The following is a 10,751-nucleotide window of genomic DNA, read 5'->3' as shown; positions in this document are numbered from 1 at the left end:
GAGGGGGAGGGGAGGCGCCGGCCCGCGAGCCCCGGGCGGGGCGCGGGGCCTGCCGGGAGCTGTAGTCCGCCAGCGGGGGGAGCCCCGCCCCCGCGCCGTCACGTGGGCAGGCGGCGGGCAGCGCCCCCTGGCGGCCGCGGCGGGCGGCGCGGCCGGCCCCCGCCCCCCCCCCGGGGGTGCCGTATGGGAGCCTATGGAGGCGCGCGGAGCGCACCCGCTGCCTGACAGCCCCGGCGTTTCCCCTGTCACGGGCACGGGGCCCGTTCCCTCTGTCCGCGCCGGAGGGGGCGGCTCGAGAGGGGTGGTTTCGGCTGCCTCCTGCCCCCCCCCCGGGGAGGGGAAAAACCCCGGGCGCCTGAGCAGCGATTTCAAGGGCCGCGTCGCTCACCGCAGACGAGCCCAGCGTCTCAGGTGGTGCGCTTTATTTGCTCCGTTTAACTTGGCGGTTTGCCGATTCCACGTTTAATTGACCCAGACTGGACGGAGACACGGCCGGTGATCGAGACTCACCAGGCAAAAAGAGGAGAAACCTGCTCCCTCTCAAACCTCCCGGCCAGGAGGCAACGGCAGCTTGGTGTCGGGAGCGTCGGCGCGCCCGAAGCGTGAGGCCTGCCGGTGTCTGGGTGCCGCCAGGCGCCTTGCAGCGAGGTACGGAGCGGCAGTGAACGAAGCTGGCGGGTGGGATCCGCCTTCCCTGCGCGGGGAACCAGGAGTTCGTAGGATAAAAGTGAGAGGCGCTTCCCATCTCTTCCCCTCGCTGTCCCCACTCTGCGGGAAGGCATCCGTCAGCAGAGGTAGAATCATAGAATCATAGAATCGTTTAGGTTGGAAAAGACCTTTAAGATCATCCAGTCCAACCATTAACCTACACTACCAAGTCCACCCTAAACCAATCAAGGGCAGACTAGACTAAACCATGTCCCGAAGTGCCACATCTACCCGTTTCTTGAACACAAGAAACGCTCCGGTAGACCCAGCCCATTTAAGACCTCCTTTTTCCTGTGAAAGGATGCAAACATGGGAACCCACTCGACCTTCAGACACCACGTCCGACTTCCCAGGCCCATCAACAGAGCTTATTTGGGGTGTGTGGGAGAAGGGAAGGGAGAGGTGCTCTCCAGCCAAGGAAGGATCAGACAGGTTTGACGATTAAGTGTGCTGAAGCTTTGAACGTTACGAGCAAACTTCCAAGCCCTGGACACCTGGTCCGATCACCTACAGCAGGGCCTTGGTCAAAGTGTGCTGCAGATGCCTCCTTAGCTCACATGCCCCGATTTCCTTCTTGTAGCACGGGGAGCAGAAGGTGGTAATGCTCAGCCAGACCTCTTCCCAGCACGGAAATGCAGCGCAGCCTGGTTGGGACGCAGGCACCCAAATGGGGCGCAGGCTGGGCCGGCACAGGCATACAGCACTGCCAGCCGAGCGCTTCGGCTGTTGCCAAACAAGGCACCGAAGTTCACAACTGTTAGGCATACCTCCCTGTCTGGCACAGAACAGACTCTCCCCAATAATTCAGAGCATCAAGAAGTGTACTTAGCTCTAAGGACATGTCTGTACAAGGGCTGCATGGGCACTGCGTCGCTTAAAGACGGCTGCAGACGCTGTCAGCTCCCACCCTCCTGAGCACATGGCACGCTGCACTCCTAAGCAGCTCACCTGGGCACACTGTCCTCTAGCCAAATGTCTACCGCTTGGTGAGCCACGGAACATTTTGGGTTTTATCTGCCGTCATGCCTGCACACGAACTGCCATGCAGATGTGTCTTCTTCCCTTGGTCGGGATGTGTCTGAAATAGAGGCAGGCTTACATTCAGCATTTGCGTGCCAGTAACAACTCTAGAGCTGGTTTACTAAAAAGTGTTGTTTCTGGGAGAGTAATCATGTCTGTTCCTATTTGCTCAGAAGATACTATCTCAAAATACAGAATCCCAAAAGGTGGAGCTCTCTCAAAGAGAGGAAAAGACATAGATAGAAGGGCTGCCATTTTAAAACCAAGAGGCCTTAACACTTGACACTGCTGATGTTCTGCTCCACTTTTTTAAGCTGACTCAGTTTCTTTCCACCACCAGTTAGAATTATATTTCTGACCATAATAACAACTACAGGGGTTGCAGCAGCTACATTTTCCCTAGCCCCTGGCCCTCAATTAAATGAATTAGAAGTTCTGAGAAATTTATTCCAGCTGCTATGGAAGAAAACGATCGCTTTGCTGTGTGCAAATAGCAGGGTGCAGCCCTGCAGAAATCAAGCACAAAAGGAGACCTACCACAGCTGAAATTTTTGATGGTCCCACATGAGATCGGAAGGCTGTAAAGGATATCTGAATTGCCACAGCACTCCAAATTTACAAAAAGGGTCTAAAAACTTAAATGGAGCTATTTTAAAAAATAAGATCTTTAAGCAGTATAGTGAATCTGATGTTTTAGACTGCTATTCATGAGCAAAAATTACACCTGATCAGATGAACAGTAGAAATGCAGCAGTACAAGAGGGGTAACAGTACGTTTGAGCTCTAAGCAGGTTCCATGAGAAAAGGCTGTAGCAGTGCAGAATTCCTGCGAGCCTCAGGAGAGAGGCATTTCATTTTCCTTCAGAAACTTTCCTGTCACAGAAAGTCTGGTAGGGGATCTGCACACATCCGTTCTGCTTTACCTGCTAAGGAGTTCGTTAGCAAGCCGGGTGTTTTCAGGCCTTGAGACTAGGTTCATTCCTGCACATTCATGCAGTATCCCCTCTTCAGGGTGACCTCGAAATGGAGGCACAGCATGAGGAACAGAGAGTTTGTAATGATGGTGGTTAAAATGCTTACAATTCCCCCTAGAAATCTGTCTTTTAAAGCTCTCTTCCTTCAAATCACTTTCCAGAGTCAGGACAGTATTGCTCATCTCATGACAGAAGGGAAGTAAGAAGTTACATTCCTGAGAACAGAGGAAGTTAAGGGAGGTGACAGAGGGATTGAGATGCACCTTTATTCAGCACTCAGTCTTAAGGTATCTAAGGAAAGTGTTGGGAAGAGGTGAGCGAAACAGCTGTTTAAGGGAGAATTGTATTATTGGAAATAAATATTCCAGATGCTTCAGACAGGTATGCATTCCCTTATCTGCTCCAAGCAGATCAGTTACCCCTTGGAAATGCAACTTCTATGCCACTTTTCTCCACGTGTAGGTTGACTCGTCAGGGAATTCAGCACATCTGTAAGGCAGAATTTCTCTCTACAAAAGTCATGTTGACTCTTCCAAGTAGATCGTATTTATCCAGGTGTCCATTAGTTCTATTGCCCACCGTAGTTTCTACTGATTTGTAAAGGAGAGCGAGCAGACTGCCTGTCCCAGCCCGTCAGGCACCCTGTCTTCCATGGAACTCTTTTTAAAAACTGACATCCCATTTGCCGTCCTGCAGACACCGGGTATCGGTACGCTTTTAAAACTGTAGTTGCACAACACCTGTTAGCAATTCCCATCTGGTCCGAGTGGTTTCTTAAGTGTCCATTTCACCAGTTTCATCCATTCTCTCTTCAAAATCCCTTCCGTTTCCAGGATATCCACTGGTGAACACTGACTCAAGTAGTTTATGAACTTCTGTGCAACGGTCCTGTTTTCTTTGAGTACTCCTGTTAATACCATGGTTATCAATTAGTCCAGCAGACTTCAGGAAGGCTTCCTGTTCCTAAGGATTGAAGAAAGATTATTAGCTTTGATCCCTTTGGGGGGACCCAATCTAACTGTTTTCTTACATTTAATCTGCAGGAATATGTGGGGTTTTTTCTATTTATTTTTTCCAATTCAGTATTACCTCACCTTTTTTTTTAAAGAAAGCTTCTTGTTTCTAATAACCTCGTTTAGCCTGTTGTTTACCTGTGCCGTCTCCCTTTTGCCCATTCTCCCCATTCTAGGGGTAACATTTGTACAATCTACATACAAGCAACAAAGTCTCCTGTTCCTGCTGTATTTTCTGCCCTCGCTGATCAACTTTATCTTCCTTGGCAGTTCACTATTAGTAAACCAGACGAAATATTGGGTTGGTTAATTATGGAACAAGTCAGTAATTATTTGTACTCCTCTAAGATCTCCCTCTTTAGGCTTGACATGTTAACCCATGCAGATACTATTTGATTTCTAGTAAGTTTGTTAATTGGATTTGATTTAAACCCAGCTTTTCCAAAAACAAAATGGTTTTAAGGGGAGGTGAACTTCCTGTCACTCTGAAATCTGGCCGACAGATGAAAATGTTGCCTGGCTCAGTAACTCCTAGGGGGGCTGTGGTACTGTGAGACTGTTACTGGAAGAATGTTTATAGAGGTGCAAGTAAACCCACATCCACAGATACGCTGTGCCAGCAGAAAAAGTATCAGGAAGGGCTTATGGTACTCAGGCAAATAGCTTTGCTTCAGGACTTCAGGGTTTTTATAGGACCCCAGACAGGGGATGGATATGTGAATGTTTTAATAAAAAGTATCTATTGCTGGCAGTATCAGTACACAATCCCAAAGCGAGGCCACAGTCTCCAAGCCAAGAGAGTGGTGCAGGGTATCGTATTTGTTGTTTCTTTACTACTAGGAGATAGAAGAAAGCTACCTTCTATTACATTTGTTTGTAAATCACTGAATGGCCATTGGTTATAATCAAAATGTATTGGAACAGTAAATTTTCTGCTGTATTTTTTCTGCCATGAAGTTAATTTTAGTGTTATGATTTGATTTTTAACAAAGGCAGAGGGCTCAATAAAGCAATGTTTTATCTGCCATGTGACATCTCTAAAGTAAAACACAACAACTATACATTTATGTTTAACCTTTTATAATGGTTTTATAAAATAAATACTGAAAAAAAAGTCACAATAAAAGAATGGGGACATGTCTTCCCCATGATAAAACAGAAATTAAGAAAGAAAATATTTCTCCCTATGCTGTATAATGTTAAATCATGTTATGATGGCAAAATAAGAACATGATCTATTAAACTTGTACATTCAGAAAATACGTCAATACATGCATTATTTTTTGTCTGGTGACATACTCTTCGTTTTATCTATTTTATAAAATTTGGTTCCTTGTAATTCTTTACAGACTGTTTAATGTGAATACAGTAATTAATAAGTCTTCCTATTTATTTGCCTAATATGCTGCCAGATGGCTCTGATATTCCATTTTACTTGTTTGGCAACCACACACATTCTCTGACTGCCTGTTTTAATCCTGCCTTAAGTCTCTTAACATAAACAAAGATAATCCATCCAGAATCCTCTTCCTCTCTGATCATTTTATCTTCAGCTTCTTCTGCGTTTAACTTTGTATTTTATTCTCAATGAACCAAATGTACAGACCTATGTTTTATAGCTTTGAATGTCATTTTACTGAGAAGAACTGTGAATGAGTGTTAACCACCAAATGATACTGAAAGTCATACAGCATTTGGCTATTTCATTTTCCTTATGCAATACAGGCATAACAGCATAATACCCTGTAAGACAGGTATGCTTACTAACAATGTTTAATAAGATAGACGAATATAGTACATCTGAGTTCAGAACATGGCCTACCTTATTACCACGCAAATAGAAAGTAAGCATGCATTGTGATTTGGTACATGCTTTGCTTTGATTTGTGAGTTACAGAGGCACAGAGCCTCTAAAGATGACACCAGAAGTTATCCAACAACTTATAATAGCAATGAGAAGATTATGAGCTACTGTAATCTTTTCTTCGAGTCACAGACACACATAAGCAAGACCCTCAGAAGTGATGTGGCTGCCTTGCAAGTGACATAATCTTCAAACTAGAAGAAAAATCAAGATAGAAGGCACAGAGGTACCATAGATACATCCACAAAATCACATCTTTTGAAGTTCTAGTGGAAAAAAAGGGAAGGTCTGAAGTAAAGAAATGTTGAGTATCTCTTCTTCAGTAATCCTCGCACACTTTAGAGCTCTATTGGTTTTCAGTGTGAATTTAAGTAGTTGTTCGGAACATCTGTTTCATTCCGTAAAGTGTGGCATCAAAGTCAGAGGTGTGCAAGTATAAGCTCTGATGGATCTGCATACCTGTATCTCACTGATTTGAGTGGAATGGAGCAGATCACTCACAATCGGCAATATAACACTTTTAGAATCATTGTGGTTTATGCGATTAAAAATCAGACCATCTTAGTTTGATTTTGAAACCTGAAAATAAAAAGAATTTTTAGTGTCTCATACCATTGCCCATGATATCTAAAGTGGAAACAAAACACTGTTAGTATTTTACTACTATTAAGTCTATTTTTTTATGGCCTTGACTCTGATGACAAAAACTGGGTGAAATCCCTGTTGATATCAGTAACATATTCAATTCAATTCCATTGAATTCATGGGGCCAGAACTTCAGGACTTTTGTTGTGGTTCCATAGCAAAGAATAAAAACTTTTACCACCTCTATACATGTTCATGGATTCTTTCAAATATTACAAGTGGTAGAGTTTCTCTCTTTAAAGCTTGCAACTTATTGGTTAAATAGGAATGCTTTTTATAAAATACCATTTTGTTTAAAAAGATGCAGCTTGTTTTCCTTTGTTCTTGTCCCACAATAAGCAACCAGCTTCAGCTTCATATGCATATACTGGAAAACACTAAGATTCTTGGATACCAGGAGAGTGTTCCTGAATTCGGAGAGAACCGTTCTTAAATCATAGCAGAAATTTTGATCCACTGTATTAACACATATGCTGCAAGAGGCAGCACAGCTTGAACAAGCAAAACAAAACAAAAGAATGTGCAGGGTCTTCCTTTCCACCACAAATAGAGAAAGCACGCTTGGAATTAGCTTTGAATAAGCCTGCTCCAGTCTGAACTGTGGCTGTAGTGGGCCTTTCAGCAGTTTAGTTCGTATCTCTACCAATGGAAGGAGTAAGAGTGATGCAGGGGCTTACAATATATTGCAACCTCTTTTGACTTACAGAATTGGACAAACTTTGAAATCCCACTTCATTTTGCTTTAAAGTGGAGACAGGTATTTCTTTAATGCAACTCTGTTCATTTACAAAGGACGCTTATAAAATCTTCTTTTTTCCTCTGGCCATAGTATGACGATTTTGCTTTCACCGTATGTTTGTCTTTTCTGCTGGGTGCTGTTTACTACAAAGGCTCTCCTTCACTCTTATTTTTTAAGATCATGCTACGTATTTATTTCTGGCCATCTTTGAGACATTTGTCTAGGTGTGCATTTGTGATGGTTTTGCAGTTTCTCTTTTTTACATGCACATACAGACACACATAACCTACATAACTGTTGCATTTGGTATGAGAATCTCAGTAAGTGCCTGTACCATCTGGTCAAGCCATGATAGCGCGCATTTGCATGTGGTCTAGCTCCTGGGTGGTATTTTTGCATTGTTTCAGCTATCGCTAAACAAAGAGGCATTTAATTGTGTCTTCAATGAGCCCGAACAGAAGACAGCTACTATACCCAAGAGCGTCACTGGGAAAGTGCAATTCCCCAACCCCCACTGCTGCAATGTGCAGAAGCAAAGTGAGGAGGGGGAATGTGAGCTAAGGCACTCTCCTAATTAAGTAATGTCAAATTCAGTGACCATTTTCTTCCTAACTAGCAGCTGTCTTAGCTGCCAGCTGCTCTAGCTTTTTTGCAGCAGCTATCTGACCCATGAGACATTGCTGGCCTCTCCTTCTGCCCTTGTTTGCTAACCTCACGTGCTCCCAGCCTTGCATCACCTGGGAGAAGTTGGGAGGACAGCAGGAATACAGCATTGACATAAATCAAAGATCATGAATAGGCTACAAAATTTCTGACTCATGCGCCTCTGTGTGCATTTGCCTGTGACACGGGGGGACAGGCAGCTAGAAAGTGACATGAAAAGCCTGACAGAGAAAAAAGAGCTCTACTCAGGGAAGGTCATAGCAAAGGTCAGTGAACTTCCCTGGTAAGAATGAGTGTGCCACCAGATAATGGGAAATGGCAGTGGCTGGACCTCCAGGAGGCATGAATCGGTTCACTTAGCAAATCAGAAAATCAAGGCCAAAGTGGAAAACAAAAGCACTCAAATACCACAGAATCCACATAACTTTTGCTATGGGGATGATAATATAGGGCTGTTTGAAAGTAAAAACTATCACAACAACAACAAAAAAAATCTTCGGTCAGATCTTTCAGAGTTTTTTATTTTAGGTTGATCCACAAATACATTCTGTGTTCTGTCCAAAGACTGAGGAGGACAAGTAAGCAAATTTGTTAATTCCTCAATTAGGGGGCTCACTGTTCTTTAAATTACATATATTTTTAAATTGTTTAATTAATATATGCATCCTTTGCTTTTCCAAGTAATCAGGGAAACGGCATGCTTTTATTCTGCACTTCAGAAACGCAGCAAATAAATGAAACTGAGTAACAGAAGGAACCCTGTCTACTAGTTAGAATGGGAGTCCTCTTTTTTTCTTACCTGCATCATTGTCAACCACTATAAAATGAGCACAAACATATACCGACATTGTCCCAGTAAGGATACTGAAAGACACAAATAGGAACAAATTGCAAAGTTAGACATGAAATTAAATGTGAATTAAACACTCATAAAATTTAGTCAAGTATCCTAAATTATTATCGATGATTATACTGAAATCTCAACAAGAAGCAGACGATGACATTTGAGCAGAAGACAGTGGGCTAGATCAACCGGTACACTTCAGGTTTTTTATACGATGTCAGTGACACCAAGCACTTGTAGACCCTGCTTAACCAGGTAAATGATGTCTACAGCTCCTTAGGGTTCTTTAAATGGCACGAGGCAGCAACTAAAGTGTTTGAAGGTACCTGTCCTGTGTTGCTTCATAGCTTCACTTGTTGGTTACTTAGAAGAGGAGCACTGATTTTTCAGGGGCTGTACACAATTCAATACCTGCTAGCAACATGGATCATTTAAGAGTGATTCTGCCTGTCCAGTAACATTTTGCTTTAAGAAGGTTAAACCAACCCTTTAATAATGACTTGCATTTGGAATATGTAAAATCAGTGTCTGTGAATGTGTCCTTTAAACATATTTCACGGTGTTGGTGGGGAATGGGCTGCCTGTCTTCAGAATTTGGACTTAAATGTCGCAGCATGAGCTGCATGAATCAATACATAGCTATTTTCATTCGTTGAAGAAAAGAATAGTTATAATCTTTGTATTTTATAAGCATCCTAGAAACATTTCCTCATTCACTCTCATAGTATTCTCTTTCCACAAACAACAGGCGGCTACAAGTATTATCAATACTAGAGAAATGAAGGTAAGAACTGTCAGAAAGACGGGTGTCCACCTGCAGTTACACTTCAGTAATAGCACAGCATCAAACTCCTTCAGTTGTTTGGCCATGCTAGTGAAAGTGTTTATCGCACAACAAACCGGGATCAGATACTTTGTTATCTGTCACCTTGGCCCCCCTCATCAGCTGGGCTACTTAGTCACTTTTTACCAATTACATTGTCATAAGATAGCCTAAGATGTTTATATTGAACGTACTTATTCTGACAGGAGAATAGGATGTATGCTTTTGTGTTCTGGAGTTAGTAAGTGGAAATTTTCACTTAACCTCTAAGCCTAGGAGACATACACATATTTTTTACTTAAAGGTGGGGCCAGAAGACCACAGGGAATAGAATACAATTGCAGAAAACACTGAACTTGTAGTTTGGATTTTGAATCACACTCTCCAGGGAGTTATCTGGATGCCAGGAAATGAAGAGAGTATTTTGTGTACTAAGATCAGAATAAGGATTGGTGTAGTTTCATTGAAGTCAATGACACTGAAGCAGGAAGAGAGAACCTGATCCTGCAAAGTTTTGACTGAAATCATAGGCTGTGCCTGCCAGCTAGTGGGAAGACAAGATTTAAACCGAGATTTAAACAAGGAGCGGGATCCCAGCATTCATGGCTGGATCCCAGCATTCATGGCTGGATCTAGCAAATATGCGCTGTGAAGTCTTTTGCAGCTATTCTCCTACTCAACAGGCATCTCTGCATGCTCTTTTTAAAAGCAACTTCCTCTTGACTTATGAACCAGTAAGAAGTGTCTTGCAGCAATATTTAGAGATATTTTAGTACATACTGACAATAGCTTTGGCATCAATACTCAGAGAACATAAGCACAGTTAGCTTTATAGGCATGGGTGGTATCTTTTTCGAGATCAACTCATGTAAATGGGAGAAATAAAATGTATGTATTAGTCACACTTATTTTGATGACAGATAATTGGTATCTAATCTTTCTCTTTCCAGGAAGAAAACCAGCATCCTTCCTGGTTGATGATGAGCACGCCACCAGGAATCTGCAGCCTATTTTTCTATTTTTAGTTACTGCCTTACCGAATATCGAATTTGTGATGGGTTTTTTATCCCCCCCCTCGAAATGAGAGCTCAAAATAGAGCAAAAGCGTTATTGTAAGCTCCAGAGACAGCCCTACAGACCGACACCGCACACTGCAACAAAGTCGACATGCTTGAAAAATTCGGGATATAGCCTCGCCGATGAAAAAACACGAGGAGCGAAGACAACCAACTTCTTTCTTCCTGGCAGGTGTAAACGCAACGCAGTCAGCTCCAGCGCCCATCTCAAGCGAAACCAGGCAAAACACCCCGCCGCCGCACGTCAGGATCTTGCTAAGTAAGGGCAAGGAGAAGGGAAAAGAAGATGTTAAACGCTTTTCAGGGATCAGCTGCCCGACAGCGTGCCAAAGGGCCGACGGCAGGGGATGGGGAATAAGGAGTTTGGCTTCTTACCTCGTAG

This window comes from Pelecanus crispus, chromosome 4 (genome assembly GCF_030463565.1).
Source record: "Pelecanus crispus isolate bPelCri1 chromosome 4, bPelCri1.pri, whole genome shotgun sequence".
Lineage (NCBI taxonomy): Eukaryota > Metazoa > Chordata > Aves > Pelecaniformes > Pelecanidae > Pelecanus > Pelecanus crispus.
Note: the sequence above shows the minus strand (reverse complement) of the source record.